The 16663-nt window shown below is 54.6% G+C and overlaps 1 protein-coding gene across 3 annotated transcripts in view; it reads left to right on the forward strand.

The window, feature by feature from the left end:
• Positions 1–16663, forward strand: part of AKAP6 (A-kinase anchoring protein 6) — a 799841-nt gene that overhangs the window by 694702 nt on the left and 88476 nt on the right. The gene's annotated exons all lie outside the window — the stretch shown is intronic.

Below are 16663 nucleotides of genomic sequence, written 5' to 3' on the forward strand. Positions count from 1 at the left end.
CAGGATGATGCCAAGATTAGGAACGTGGACTGTGGGGGCGCATCGTGGGCCGAGGACCACCGGCCATCACGTGTCGTTCCATAGCGATCTATCGTTTCCGAAGATGAGGACTTCTGTTTTGTCTGAGTTGAGCGCGAGGCAGGTGTCCTTCATCCAGTCAATGACGTTTAACATGTATCTGTGGAAGATGGTTTTCAAGGTAGAGGAGACTTCGGACAGTGAGCGGATGAGTTGTGTGTCGTTGGCGTATGAGGTGATGTTGAGTCCGTGTGATCTGAGTGTCTGCTGGGGGGGTTCATGTGGGTGTTGAAAAGGGTGGGGCTGAAGGAGGACGATCTCCTTGTGTTCAGAGGTGAAGGTCGGGAGACTGATCCTCTGGGTTCTTCTGCTGCGAAAGGAGGCGGCCCATTTGAGGGCGTCTCCCTGGACTCCGATATGGTGGAGTCTATCAGACGGTGTTGAAAGAGGCTGATAGGTCCAGGAGGATGAGGGCCGCTGTCTTGCCCCGGTCCCTGAGGGCCCTGATGTAGTCTCTGGCTGTGGTCGGGGCTGTCTCGGTGCTGTGGTCGGCTCTGAATCCAGATTAAGAGGGGTCCAGGAGGATGAGGGCCGCTGTCTTGCCACGTTGCCTGAGGGCCCTGATGTAGTCTCTGGCTGTGGTCGGGGCTGTCTCGGTGCTGTGGTCGGCTCTGGTCCAGGAGGTTGTTCTGTTCCAGGTCGGTGACGAGCTGTTGCTTGATGGCCTTTGAGCACTTTTGCTGGAAAGGGGAGCAGGAGCAGGGAAATAGGCAGGTGGTTTTTTGGTTCTATTGGGTCGGCTGAAGGTTTCTTCAGTAGGGTCATTGAAGACATGGTAGGGGGAGGGGTCTGTGGGCACCCTCCGAGATGGTGGTTTGAGTTTTGGGGGGTCCCACTGGCTGAGCAGGTGCTCTGGTTTTATGTTCGTGGGTTTTATAAGTCTGATGCGGTCGACGGCGTGGGATTGGGAGTTGAAATTTTCATAGATGTCTGCGATCTTCTCGTGGAAGAAGTCCGCCAGGGAGTCGCATAGATCTTGACGGGGTGAAGTGGTTTGCAGCCGCCGTGGGGTGAGAGTTCCTTGCTGCATATTGTGTTGGCCTTGATGCGGTCTGTTAGGGCTCTCTTCTTTGTTTCTTTTGGGAGGTGGTGGTACTGTTTGAGGGCTGTTTTGAAGTTGGTGAACGGGTAAAAAGTGCCTTCAAGGGATTTATTTAAATATTTAGTTACGTGGTTCTAAATCGCAGTTAGGTGTAAGGTTTTGTAATTTGCTTACTAATTAATTTCTTTTTGACAATTTGTATTCTAACAATGCAGTTCTGTATGGTTATGAACCAATCCCATAAAGATACATCTCAAAAGAGTATAGATCCCTAAAAAAGGCGATGAGAGCAAATCAATCCAATATCTCTGTCCACAGTCCTTGCCTCTCCCTCCTGTTATAACACCTCCATGTACATCTCTCTCCACAGTCCCTGCCGCTCCCTCCTGTTGTAACACCACCATGTACATCTCTCTCCACAGCCCCAGCCTCTCCCTCCTATTATAACAACTCTCCCTGCATCTCTCTCCACAGTCTCTGCCTCCCCCTCCTGTTATAACACCTCTCTCTGCATCTCTCTCCACAGCCCCACCCCCTCCCTCCTATTATAACACCTCTCTCTGCATCTCTCTCCACAGTCTCTGCCTCCCCCTCCTGTTATAACACCTCTCTCTGCATCTTTCTCCACAGCCCCACCCTCTCCCTCCTGTTATAACACCTCTCTCTGCATCTCTCTCCACAGCCATACTCCTCCCTCCAGCTATAACACCTCTGTGAACATCTACCTCCACAGTCCCACCCTTTCCCTCCTCTCCCTGCATCCCTAACCACAGTCCCTTCCTTTCCGTCCTATTATAACACCTCTGTGAACATCTCTCTCCCGCCCCACCCCCTACCTCCTATTATAACACCTCTCCCTGCATCTCTCTCCACAGCCCCACCCTCTCCCTCCTGCTATAACACCTTTCTCTGCATCTCTCTTCACAGTCCCCGCCTGTCCCTCCTGTTATAACACCTCTGTGAACATCTCCACAGCCCCACCCCCTCCCTCCTATTATAACACCTCTCCCTGCATCTCTCTCCACAGTCCCTTCCTTTTCCTCCTGTTATAACACCTCTGTGAACATCTCTCTCCCCGCCCCACCCCCTCCCTCCCTCCTATTATAACAACTCTCCCTGCATCCCTCTCCACAGTCTCACCCTCTCCCTCCTGTTATAACACCTCTGTGAATATCTCTCTCCACAGTCCCTTCCTTTCCCTCCTCTCCCTGCATCCCTCACTCCAGTCCCTTCCTTTCCCTCCTCCTGCTATAACACCTCTCCCTGCATCTCTCTCCACAGCCCCACCCTCTCCCTCCTGTTATAACACCTCTCTGCGCATCTCTCTCCACAGCCCTACTCTCTCCCTCCTGCTAGAACACCTTTCTCTGCATCTCTCTTCACAGTCCCCGCCTGTCCCTCCTGTTATAACACCTCTGTGAACATCTCTCTCCCCGCCCCACCCCCTCCCTCCTATTATAACAACTCTCCCTGCATCTCTCTCCACAGTCTCACCCTCTCCCTCCTGTTATAACACCTCTGTGAACATCTCTCTCCACAGTCCCTTCCTTTCCCTCCTCTCCCTGCATCCCTCACTCCAGTCCCTTCCTTTCCCTCCTCCTGCTATAACACCTCTCTCTGCATCTCTCTCCACAGCCATACTCCTCCCTCCTGCTATAACACCTTTGTGTACAGTTCTTTCCACAGTCCCTTCCTTTCCCCCTTTTAGCAGGGAGTCCTCTTATAAGAGCACCCCTGTACACTCTCCCTTCACAGCCCACCATACAGAATGTAATTGGCTGTATGCCCTCTGGTATTTTATCATTCCTGTTCTAATAAAATTTCCTTTACAAGAACATTGTTTTCTCGTCCCAGGGGTGTTTTTCAATAAGAGTGTGCAGTACTTTCTGCAGACGGGAATGTTTAATATTTATACAATATAATAAAATTACCGGAGGCGAGAGCTAATCTAATAATGAGCAGAGACTGCTGTATGCAGGGCCTGATGAGACCCCCTTCGCCCCCCCCCATGACACGCTATCTGTCCTGCCAGCAGGCCCTAAGGGACACGCTGGCTGGGTGCAGCAGGACAGGCCCTGAGGACAAGCTCCATGGGTGGGTGGCAGCAGGCCGGGCCCGGAGGACAGGCTTCGTGGGTGGCACCAGACCAGGCCCTGAGGACAGGCTGCGTGCGTGGGTGGCACCAGACCAGGCCCTGAGGACTGGCTCCGTGGGTGGTGGCAGTAGGCCGGGCCTGAGGACAGGCTTCGTTTCGTGGGTAGTGGCAGCAGGCCGGGCCCTGAGGACAGGCTCTCTGGGTGGGTGGCAGCAGACCAGGCCCTGAGGACAGGCTGCGTGGGTGGGTGCAGGAGACCAGGCCCTGAGGTCTGGCACCATGGGTGGGTGCAGCAGGCCAGGCCTGGAGGACAGGCTCCGTGGGTGGGTGCCAGCAGACCAGGCCCTGAGGACAGGCTCCGTGGGTGGGTGCAGGAGACCAGGCCCTGAGGACAAGCTCCATGGGTAGGTGGCAGCGGGCCGGGCCCGGAGGACAGGCTTTGTGGGTGGCTGCAGGAGACCAGGCCCTGAGGACAAGCTCCATGGGTAGGTGGCAGCGGGCCGGGCCCGGAGGACAGGCTCCATGGGTGGGTGCAGCTGGCCAGGCCAGGAGGACAGGCTCCGTGAGTGGGTGACAGCAGGCTGGGTCCTAAGGACAGGCTCCGTGGGTGGGTGCTAGCAGACCAGGCCCTGAGGACAGGCTCCGTGGGTGGGTGCCAGCAGACCAGGCCCTGAGGACAGGATCCGTGGGTGGGTGCAGGAGACCAGGCCCTGAGGACAGGCTCCGTTGGTGGGTGCCAGCAGCCCAGGCCCTGAGGACAGGCTCCGTTGGTGGGTGCCAGCAGCCCAGGCCCTGAGGACAGGCTCTGTGGGTGGGTGCAGGAGACCAGGCTTTGAGGACAGGCTCCGTTTGTGGGTGGCAGCAGGCCGTGCCCTGAGGACAGGCTCCGTTGGTGGGTGCCAGCAGACCAGGCCATGAGGACAGGCTCCGTGGGTGGGTGGCAGCAGGCCGGGCCCTGAGGGCAGGCTCTGTGAGTGGGTAGCAGCAAACTAGGCCCTGAGGACAGGCTCTGTGGGTGGGTGGCAGCAGGCTGGGCCCTGAAGACAGGCTCTATGGGTGGGTGGCAGCAAACTAGGCCCTGAGGACAGGCTCTGTGGGTGGGTGCAGCAGACCAAGCCCTGAGGACAGGCTCCGTGGGTGGGTGCAGCACACCAAGCCCTGAGGACAGGCTCCGTGGTTGGTTGGCAGCAGGCTGGGCCCTGATTGCAGGCTCTGTGGGTGGGTGGCAGCAGGCCGGGCCCTGAGGACAGGCTCCGTGGGTGGGTACAGAAGACCAGGCCCTGAGGACAGGTTCTGTGGGTGGGTGGCAGCAGGCCGGGCCCTGAGGACAGGCTCTGTGAGTGGGTAGCAGCAGGCTGGGCCCTGAAGACAGGCTCCGCGGGTGGTTGCAGCAGACCAAACCCTGAGGACAGGCTCCGTGGGTGGGTGCCGCAGACCAAGCCCTGAGGAGAGGCTCCGTGGGTGGGTGGCAACAGACTAGGCCTGAGGACAGGCACTGTGGGGTGTTCGTGCATCAATTCTTCAGACACGCTGGGTGGGTGGCAGCAGGCTGGGCCCTGAGGACAGGCACTGTGGGGGTGTTAGTGCATCTTCGGACAGGCTGCGTGGGGGAAGACAGTGCATCGATTCTTTAAGACATGCTGTCTATGCAAGAGGTGATTGGGCCTCGCAGACGTATGATCTTACAGGGCAGGAGGCTTACAGGGCAAGCTGAAGGGGGCTTGCAGGGCAAGCTGGTTGGGTAGGCTGGATGGGACCTGGCCCAGGCTGGGTGGGTAGGGTCAGATGAGGCTTACTAGCAAGGCCACTATAATTAATTATGCGGCAGGAGAGAACCAACACCAAATTATGTGGCAGAGTCTACTAAGATATTCAACAAGAAAAGAGAAATTATGTGCCAACACTGCATATTTTGTGACACCATTAATTATTACTTGTTTACACTGTCTCAGCAAAGGTTTTACCTAATTACTACCATTTTACCACACAAATGCAGCAATAAGCTACTGAAAAGTAACTAGTAACTCAAGAAGGAGGAGGGTCAAGGCTGAAAATCCTGCACCAGTCAAGATACCCTATCTAGGCAATATTTATGGCTTCATAGATTGGTGCAAGGGGCCTGGGGCATGACCTCCATATGTCCCAAAGAATTGGCACGCATGCCACTTGGACAAAATAAGCAAAGGGTGGCCCAGCACTCGCACGTAAACTATGTATGGGGGGAGCTCACTTATTATGCACAAGCACAATGCAACAGCAAGGCACAAGATGTCAAGATCTTCCCAATTAACCTCTTGAGTGCCCATGACGAGATGGTCTCGTCATGGGCCGCGGTTGCGCTGTGCCCATGACGAGACTATCTCGTCATGAGACTCGCCCGCTAATGAAACGCCTGGCACAGGGCGTGGAAAGGGCGGGGCACTCAAGGGGTTAAAAATGACGGTCTGAGGAGTACGTTTATACGTTTGTAAAACCTTAAGAAACAAGAGCTCGCCCAATGGTGGGACGGGGCTACTCCTGAGAAATATCTGGAGAACAAGAGAACCCCACGAGGTTTACGTATTCTCCTCTTTCCCAACTAGGAGGACTTCCATCCAGATCTCCTGGAAGAGTGGGAGGAAGGGTCACAGGTGTCATCATATCGAATGATGGATATGTTGGCACGAAATTCTGAACGCAAAGTAAAAAAGATCAGTGTCTTTTAACCCCTTGAGTGCCCATGACGAGATGGTCTCGTCATGGGCCGCGGTTGCGCTGTGCCCATGACGAGACTATCTCGTCATGAGCCCCGCCCGCTAATGAAACGCCCGGCACAGGGCGTGGAAAGGGCGGGGCACACAAGGGGTTAATTAGGAAGATCTTGACATCTTGTGCTTTCCTGTTGTATTGTGCTTGTGGAGAATAAGTAAGCTCCACCCATACATAATGTACATGCTTGAGTGCTGGGCCACTCTCTGCTGAAAAAAAAAGTAACGACCCTTGACCCTGCTTCCAGGTAGGTCGCTCCCCACGCCGCGCAGCTCCACCTGAGTGCGCCCGTGTCCCCAGCTCTGCTGCCGGGTTCGTAGCCCGCCGTAGGTCCTGCTTGTTTCTCATTCTTTTGAACTTGAACTGTGATTGTCTTGTAATTGTGCTGTGCTGCTGTTGATTTGTCCTCATAATTTTTTGTCCCCCTGTACTTGGTGTGCCACCCTTTGCCTTCTGTTTCCCTCGCCGTTTTTCCCCATTCCCGCCGCAGCGTCCCCTACAGCCCCGCCCCCCTCGTCGTCCATTCGGCTCCCAGCTGCTCCTCCCACCCACCTCCCTTATATGGCAGCTACTGCGCGGCCGCGCCTAAGGCAAGCCCGTCTGTGCCTGGACCGCGACCAGCGCCAGAACCCCTGGCCCCCGCAAACGCCACGACGCCCGACTCCGCTACGATGTCCGCACCCTCCAAGTACTTAACGAGAACACACCTGCTACCGGGCCACCCCGAAGCGCACCCAAGGGCCTTTCACCTGCCGGAACTGAAGCTTTACCAGCATCCACCCCGCCAAACCACCACACAGGAAAGAACCCAACCACCTCAGATGCATCCTCCTCAACACCCGCTCCACCCGCAAACACGCCGTCGAACTCTGGGACCTACTCGACTCAACATCCCCAGACGTCGCCTCTCTGACGGAGACCTGGCTGAACCCCGCCTCCGCACCAGACATCGCCATAGCTATCCCAGATGGCTACAAGATCACCCGCAGAGACCGCACCAATGGAGTTGGAGGTGGAATCGCCATCGTCCACAAGTCCACCCTCAAGGTCTCTACCAACTCCGATGACACCCTCAACACCGCCGAACACCTGCACTTCCAGATCCACACCGACCCCCAACACCACCCTCAGAGGAACCCTCGTCTACAGATCCCCTGGACCCCGACCACAGTTCAGCAACTCCATCGCCGACTTTATCAGCACACACGTCCTCGCCTCCGCGGACTACATCCTCCTCGGGGACCTGAACTTCCACCCCGAGTACAATAACGACACCAACTCCACCACCCTGATCGCCAACCTCGCCAACCTTGGACTCAGACAACTTGTCACAACACCCACCCACGCCGCCAGCCACACCCTTGAACCCATCTTCTCCGCAAGCCCCCACGTCTCCTTCAACCACACCACCGAACTCCACTGGACCGACCATCGCTGCATCCACTTCACCTTCAGGAAGCCCACCGCGCACCACCGCACCCAACAGATGCCTCGCCGCTGCTGGAGCAAAGTCGCCCAAGACCAGCCAACCACCACCCTCACCCAGAGACCACCCGCCGACCCCACCGACGCTGACATCACTGCCCGCAACCTCAGACAGTGGATCTACGACTGTGCCAACACCCTCGCCCCCCCCCAAGAAACCCTCCCAACAATCACACAGTAAGAAAGCCAGCTGGTTCACCGAAGGCCTCCAAACGAACATGCCGAAAACTGGAGAAGAACTGGCTCCGCAAACGAACACTGGACAGCTATGCAGCCCACAAGAACGCCACCCATAGACATCACCTCCTCAGATCCACCAAAAGGACCTCATTCAAAGACTGCCTAGACAACAATGCACACAACAGCAAAGAGCTCTTCAACATCGTGAAGGCACTCTCCAACCCCAGCTCCAACGACATCCCACCTTCGCAAGACCTGTGCGACTCACTGGCCACCTTCTTCCACCGCAAGATCGCCGACATCCACGACAGCTTCAACGTCACGACCGCCCCGACAACCACTGAGACCTCCACCGCCACGACCACCACTCGCACCAGCCACCTGCTCTCCTGGACCAACAATGACGACGACGACACCAGCAAGATCATGAACACCATCCACTCCGGATCTCCCTCAGACCCATGCCCACACCACATCTTCAGCAAAGCCACCCACAGCCATCGCACCCCATCTCCGGAAAGTTATTAACATCTCCTTCGAGACAGCAACCCTCCCAGAAAGCTGGAAGCATGCCGAAATCAACGCCTTACTCAAGAAACCCAAGGCGGACCCCAAGGACCTCAAGAACTTCCGGCCCATCTCCCTGCTCCCGTTCCCGGCGAAGGTCATCGAGAAAACCATCAACAAACAACTGACCCGCTACCTCGAGGAGAACAGCATCCTGGACCCGTCCCAGTCCGGGTTCCACAGCAACCACAGCAACGAAATCGCCCTCATCGCCACCACCGATGACATCAGGACCCTGATAAAAAACGGAGATACAGTGGCCCTCATCCTCCTGGACCTATCAGCCGCCTTCGACATGGTCTGCCACCGCACACTATGATCACGCCTCCACGACGCCGCGATCCAAAAGAAGGCCCTGGACTGGAACACATCCTTCCTCTCCGGCAGAACACAGAGCATCCGCCTATCCCCCTTCCGCTCCGATGCCACTGAGATCATCTGCGGCGTACCCCAGGGCTCATCCCTCAGCCCAACGCTGATTAACATCTACATGGCACCCCTCACCCACGTCGCCCGACAGCACGACCTCAACATCATCTCCTACGCCGATGACACCCAGCTGATCCTCTCCCTCACCAAAGACCCCCACACCGCCAAAACCAACATCCTCAAAGGAATGAAGGCCGTCGCCGAATGGATGAGGAACAGCCGACTGAAGCTGAACTCGGACAAGATGGCGGTCCTCATCCTCAGATCCACCCCTTCAGCCTGGGACGACTCCTGGTGGCCGACCACACTGGGAACAGCCCCAACACCCACCGACCACGCACACAACCTAGGGTTCATCCTCGACTCCACCCTCTCCATGGCCAAACAAGTCAACGCTGTCTCCTCCTCCTGCTTCAACACTCTCCGCATGCTCTGCAGGATCTACAAGTGGATCCCCACCGATACGAGAAGAACAGTCAACCAGGTCCTCGTCAGCAGCAGGTTGGACAATGGAAACGCACTCTACGCAGGAGCTTCAGCCAAACTCCTGAGACAGCTGCAACGCACCCAGAACGCCTCTGCATGTCTGATCCTCGACATCCCCCACCGCAGCCACATCACCCCCCACCTGAGAGACCTGCACTGACTCCCCGTCAACAAGAGGATAACCTTCAAGCTCCTCATCCACGCACACAAGGCACTCAACAACACCGGACCAGCATACCTCAACAGACGACTCAGTTTCTACACCCTCACCCGCCAGCTCCGCTCCGCCGGCCTCGCCCTCGCCGCAGTCCCCCGCATCCAAAGAGCAACTTCCGGCGGCAGATCTTTCTCCCACCTTGCCGCCAAGACCTGGAACACCCTCCCCACCCACCTACGGCTGACCCAAGACCTACTGACCTTCAGAAGACTCCTCAAGACCTGGCTCTTCGAGCAGTAGCAACACCCCCACCTCCAGCGCCTTGAGACCCTCACAGGTAAGTAGTGTGCTATACAAATGATATGATTGACTAGTAACCTTTTGCAAAATGCCTTCCACTGCGCTGCAACACATCGCTGCTAGTTTAGTAACTTTTCTCTGCTTGGGCTAAGCTTTTGTTCAAATCAGCAAATTATGCAGCGGGTGATGAATTATGGGGCAAATGCAGCAAATCTATGACTATGCGGAAGCCGCTGCAGCTACAGAATCGCCTAATTCCATTGGACCTGCTCACAGGACACGTCGTCCGAGCACTGCGCCCTGAGCAGCAGAGGACCGCATAGGAGCTGCGCCGGAGTCTCCCACGCCTGCACGGAAGGCGCTTTCTCCTGTGCCACCTGACACTGCTCCTGCATGTGTCCCTGCCCACAGCCCCCTCACCCTCTCCTCACCCGACGCACAACAACACCCACATGTACAACACCCACCCCTCGTCCTCGACACCTGCTCACCCATCGGACACAGCATCAAAGTCTGAGGACCTCCTGCACGTGCTCTTCCCCGATCTTCTGTTCCTTACCAAGACTTGACTCCACCCACCGTTGGATCCCGACATTGTAGCAGCTCTCCGCGCACCCGGCCGTCAAGACCGAACCCACAAACCCTGACGGGGATGAGCCAACAACTACAAAGAAAATACCCACTGCTTCATCCCATCCCATAACTCCAGGGACCGCCTGAAACACCTGGCTTTCAACTCAATATGTGCAGCAGCACCGCTGTGGGAGGGCCTCTAATCTGCCGACCTCCTGGGCCGAGATCCAATCTTGGAAACACCAGTGCGGAGCTCATCGCCCCACTGGTGCTCATCTCCAGCTCCTTCATCCTCCTCGGCGGCCTCAACTTCCACCTGGAGGACCTCATCGACTCGAACACCAACGACTCTCCGGAATATCTGTACATTCTTGGACTCACCCAACGAATCAAGGGCCGCACCTACTCCACCAGCCATCTCCTCCACCCTTTTCTCAACATCACGGTGGACAAGCCCACCCCCCTCCTCACCTGGACCAAACATTCCTCATCCTATTCACCCACACCTACCCTATCAACTTAGGACTGCATCCAGCAGAACAGCCCGACACAACTGGAACAAGGTCCCCTGGACCACAGAACACCATACCTGCCGCTCTCTGCAGCTAGACAACCTCCTCCATTCCAGCACCAATGTCAGCGCATGGATCACCTCCGCTCTGGTCACCCCGGTGCCACCCAAGACCATCAGCCCCACGGACTGGACCACAAGCCAGCTGAGACACAGGTCTCTGACCCTCCAAATGCCATTGCAAACAACTTGAATTCCGATAGAGACAACCCGGGATGAAAATGACGCATCAGCCCTAGTGACTCGGGTTTACCAAGCACACAGCTCTGACTGAACAAATTGAAAACAGCTCCAACAACTCCAAGGAGATATTCATCATCGTCCAAACCGTCTCCTCCACTCAGGATCTCTGCAACCAGCTGACCCACTACTTCAGTGGCAAAATCAGCACTGTATGCAAAACTTTGCTCCCCTATCAGACCTGCCACCCTCGGCCATCCAACCCAAAGAGACGAGCTCCCCAGAAACCCCATCTGACCCCTGTCCACACTTCATCTTCTCCAAAGAAATCAACTCCACCTGCGCTGCCCTCACTCAAGTACTCAAGTACTCACTCATCACTGCTTTATCTGCAAATGCCTGGAAACATGTCAGCAGATTGCCGCAGCTAAAGAAGGATGCGCTGATTAAATATACGGACTGACCACAGAGCACTCTCCTTGCTCGCCTCCTCTGCAAAAGTCATGGAAATACTTGTCATTAATATACTGACAGAGTTCACTCCATGGAATTCCGCGGTGTAACAAAAAAATTCAGCATATTCTCCAGAATTCTGTGAACTGGCGTAGATAGGCACGTCGCGCTGCTTGTGCTGTCATTTAGCACCGAGTGCTCATTCCTTGCTGATAAATCGTTGCAAATGGCACTTGAGATGTTTTAGTTGCACTCAAGTTGATTTTCTACCGGAGCGGCAGCTTTCTGACTGCGAACAGTCTTGACTTACTGCAACTGCCCGTGTAGGAGAAATCTCGCCGGTGCCCTCCTAGTGACCGGAAATCATGCGAAGGGATGCCAAATCTTGCTTTCCAACTTACTATTAGCGAGCCGTGCACAAGAAAAAACTCCGCCATGCGGCATTAAGTGGAATTTGGCCAGAACTTCACGTAACAAGCGTTGCGTGGAGTGACCAAAACTCCACCAACCGGGTTGGCAGAGTGGAATATATCACCCACCCCTAGATTTAGGCCCAATCACAGCACTGAGACTACCCTCATTGCTTCAAACAACATCTGCTTTATCATGGACAAGAGAGAGATTGCGACACTCTTCATCTTTCGCCTCTCCGCCGTGTTCAACACCATCACTGACCCCATCCTCATCCAAAGCCTCCATGAAACTGGCTTACATAGACCTGCTCCCTGGTGGATCAGCTCCTTCCACACCGGACACGCACAGTCCATCCTGGAGCCATACACCTCTTCCGCTTCCAACCTGGTGTGCAGAGTCACCCAAGGAACTCGCTCAACCCCACACTCCTCAATTTCTACACGGTGCCGCTCACCTACATGGGCCTAAGCATCGTCTCGTACCCTGATGACACCCAGCTCGTCCTCTTTCTGTGACGACCCCTCCAACACCCAGTTGAAATTCACCATCTGCATGTCCAAAGTCACCATCTGAATGAAGACCAACAGTCTGAGGCTCAGCTCGGACAAGACAAAGGTGGTGCTCTTTGGGAAGGACGCCTGGCTTTGGAGTGTGGCCTGGTGGCCATCTGAACTAGGATCACCTCTCAACCTGTCGAGTCAAGCCACAAACCTCTGGGTAGTAATTAACCATCAAACCTCACTGACCAGCCAGATCAACTTGGTCGCCTCCTCCTTGCTTCCATACTCTCAAAGACCTGAGAAAAATCTTTAGATGACTCCTCTCAACACCCAAAGAATCCACACACAGGCCCTGTTCCCCAGTAAGCTGAAGTTCAGGACTGAACTCTACACTGGCATCACCACACAGCGCCCCAAGAGAATTCGGGTGATCCAAACCACCCCACACCCACACTTGTATCTCTACACATCTTGAAGATTTCCACTGGCTCCCATGTCCACAAACGTGCACTCTTCAAGCTACTAGCACACGCTTACAAATCCCTTAACAATCTAGGCCCTCCATATCGGAGCAGGCGCATCAGCTTCCACACATGGAACAGAAACCTCTGCTCGGTTGTCCCCCTGTTCACCCATGTTCCCTTCATCCATACAGCAGGAGTCTACGGTGTGCTTTCTCAAACTTGGTTTCCATAGCCTGGAATGACTTCTCAATGCCATTCAGAGCCACCAGCTCAATTCCACAATTTTGTTTTAAAAAAACCTCAATACCTTTCCAGTTGGTCCTGGCAGGACTACACCCTCCCTCCTTCTAAGGTGTGTGGACACCCTGCCAGGTGATAGGTGCGCCATCAAAATAGACCTAACCTAACATGACAAGGTGGGAGGGGTGGAACCAGACCGGGACCTTCAGGGCAGGCCAGGTGAGTAGGAGATGGACAAGCTAGTGGGATGGGAGTAGCCAGGGGCTTTATTGACAGGCTAAGTGAGTAGGGGATATTTGGGTCTAACAGGAGAAGCTGGGTGAGGTCCCTGAGAGGGCAAGCTGGGCTTCGCAGATGTCTTAACTCTCCAGTGGTAACTGTGGCTAACTTAGTTTTAAGAGAACTTAGTTTTGGGTTCTATACAAGATAGTCCAGGGAGGACAACTCACGGACGCCGACCAAGCGAGGACCGGAGTCCTCCAGGGTGGTTTGCTCGCACTTTTTTTTCTTCCTGCTGACTATAGACTGGATCACGAATACATCCACCGCACGGTGATGAAATGGCATCCAATGCACGCTGTTTGATGGCCTGGGCTTTGCAGACGACCTTGCCCTCCTCTCTCACACCCATGTGAAGATGCAAGAAGAGTCCAACAATGTTGCAGCCACATCAGCACAACTTGGTCTCAACATTCAGAGGCAAAAAACCAAGATCCTGAAGGATAACTTGGCCAGAACAACGGCAGGCACACCTACAGGCTGGAAGAGGTTGAAGCCTTCACCTGCCTGGGCAGTGTCATAGACGAGCAGACGGCACAGACGCCGACGTCAACGCAAGAATCAGCAAAGCAAGGGCCGCCTTCATTCAGCTAAAGATCTGGAGCTCCAAGGACCCAACGATGCAAACCACGAGCAGGCTTTTTAACACCAGCCTAAAACCAGTCCTTCTGGATGGAACGCGTATTTGAAGGGCAACAGTGACCTCACCACCAAAGTCCAGACCTTCATCAACACCTGTCTGAGGACATTCCTCCAAATCCGCTGGCTAAACACCATCAGCAACAATGGCCTATGGCAGCAGGCCTTCCAACTCCCTGCTCATGAAGAAATCATGACAAGACACTAGGCCTGGATAGGTCACGCCCTCTGCAAGCCCGCATCAAACCCCACCAGGCAAGCCCTCACCTGGAACCCCCCAGGGAAAAGGAACAGAGGAGAGCAGAGAAACACCTGGAGCCGAGGCCTCGAGGCGGACTGCAAGGAGATGGGTTACACCTGGAGTCACATTGAAAGAAAACCCCAGGACAGAGATGGCTGGAGACTCCTGGCTGATGGCTGATACCCCAGGAGGGGTAGCAGGCATGAGTAAGTATGGTGGCTGTGGCTGTGCAGTCAAGGCCCTCGCATGGGAGCTGGGGTGAAAGTCAAGGCTGCCCACTGTCAGACTAGAGCTCGTCTTTGGTCACGGTCCCTGTGCAACCAGCTTTCACACCACATACCCTGAGTAAAGACTTCAACCACAAGCTAAACAGAATACAGGACAGACAGGCCACAGAAACAGTGGTGAACCTGACACTGCGAAAACAGTGGTGAACCTGACACTGCGAAAACAGTGGTGAACCTGACACTGCGAAAACAATGGTGAACCTGGCACTGCGTAAACAGTGGTGAACCTGGCACTGCGAAAACAGTGGTGAACCTAGCACTGCGAAAACAGTGGTGAACCTGACACTGCGAAAACAATGGTTAACCTGACACTGTGCGACAGTGGTGAACCTGGCACTGTGAAAACAATGGTGAACCTGGCACTGCACAAACAGTGGTGAACCTGGCACTGCGAAAACAGTGGTGAACCTGACACTGCGAAAACAATGGTGAACCTGGCACTGCGTAAACAGTGGTGAACCTGGCACTGCGAAAACAGTGGTGAACCTGGCACTGCGAAAACAGTGGTGAACCTGAAACTGTGCAAACAGTGGTGAACCTGGCACTGCGAAAACAATGGTGAACCTGGCACTGCGAAAACAATGGTGAACCTGGCACTGCGAAAACAGTGGTGAACCTGGCACTGCGAAAACAGTGGTGAACCTGACACTGCGAAAACAGTGGTGAACCTGACACTGCGAAAACAATGGTGAACCTGACACTGTGCAAACAGTGGTGAACCTGGCACTGTGAAAACCGTGGTGAACCTGAAACTGTGCAAACAGTGGTGAACCTTGCACTGCGAAAACAGTGGTGAACCTGGCACTGCAAAAACAGTGGTGAACCTGGCACTGTGAAAGCAGTGGTGAACCGGTCACTGCGAAAACAGCAGTAAACCTGGCACTGCCGAAAATTGTGAACCTGGCTATAGAAAGAGGGGTAAATCTGACACTGCAGAAACGAGTAAACCTGAAGCTATATAAATGTTAGTAAATCAGGCGCTTGAGAAGAGGGGAAATATGGCGCTGTATTTTTCATCCATGGTCATTTCACCAACTCACAAGGTGGGTCGCGCTTTGGACCAAAATATTTCCCTGAAAGTTTGTACAAGGAACTTGTGAGTGTTCAGGGGTCGCACAAATGCTGCTCAAAAGTCCTTGTAACCTGGTAGTGCTTTCAAAAGCAGCTCGCTTGGTTGTACGACTGTTGTAGAGATGAGGGTCAAACATCCAATGTACTTTAGGCAACCTGGAAGGATAACGGATTCTTTGACAAACGTGAATTTCTGGACTTTGTAGATGGACTTTCTGTTTTTCTTTCCTGTGGAACCAATTCATTTTATAAGAACATTCACTGGCATGAACATCTCTCCACAGCTCCAACGTATGTCTCCACAGTCCCAGCCTTTCCCTCCACAGCTCCAGCGTCTTTATCTTCCTATACAGCTCTAGTGTCTCTCCATTGGTCTGGCATGTCGCTCCCTCCATATCTCCAACGTATCTCTCCACAGTCCCAGCGTTTTCCTCCAGCGCGCTCCTTGCAGTGGAAGTAGTTCACATGACCCCGGCGTGGCCCTCAGCAGACCCATGTGCCCCTCTGCTACGGTGCTTAATTTGAGCCAGTGGTTCTCGGGGCTCGGCACCGACATTTGATTGTCACCACTGCCACTTATGGCAGTCTGCCACATGGTGGTGGTGTTTGTCAAAGTTACAGATGAGAACAGCAACAGTTGTTTATTAATTCAGTATATATTAAAATGACTAGTGCCTGCCGCCGAGGCCATTCTTGTAGATTTTGGGGGGGGCCTGGAATAGTCTGAAGTGTCGCACTTGTAGTGTGTGATGGTTGGTAGTGGTGTCGGTACTGTCACTGGCAGCGCTGGCAGGGGTTATGGGTGGTGCCAGCTGCGATGGCCTCCTGACTGCGGCCCTCCACAGCCTAACCGTACCACTGGAGAGCTGCGGTGTGCCCGCTCTGGTGTGAGGTTTGTGTACGCAGGTGAACAGGCTGTGTGGCCGGCCCTTCCTCTGATGTACAAGCCCATCTTTCTAGGTGTGTCACGTGACCGGAAGTAGCTGGAGTCTGGGCAGGGGCCCAACCCTGCTACAAGACCCTGAGGGTTCGGAGAGCGAGAGATCGTGCATGTAAAGGGCGCCTCCTGGGCTTGTTCCAAAGTGTAGAGTCCGGCAGTGAGGTGTAGGTATACACGGGGCTGGGGTTGAGTGAACCGGGAGGAATCCTGTCCCTGCAGTTGTTTTTCTTACGCAGGATCCGGA

Source organism: Triturus cristatus, chromosome 9, assembly GCF_964204655.1.
Source record: "Triturus cristatus chromosome 9, aTriCri1.1, whole genome shotgun sequence".
Classification (NCBI taxonomy): domain Eukaryota; kingdom Metazoa; phylum Chordata; class Amphibia; order Caudata; family Salamandridae; genus Triturus; species Triturus cristatus.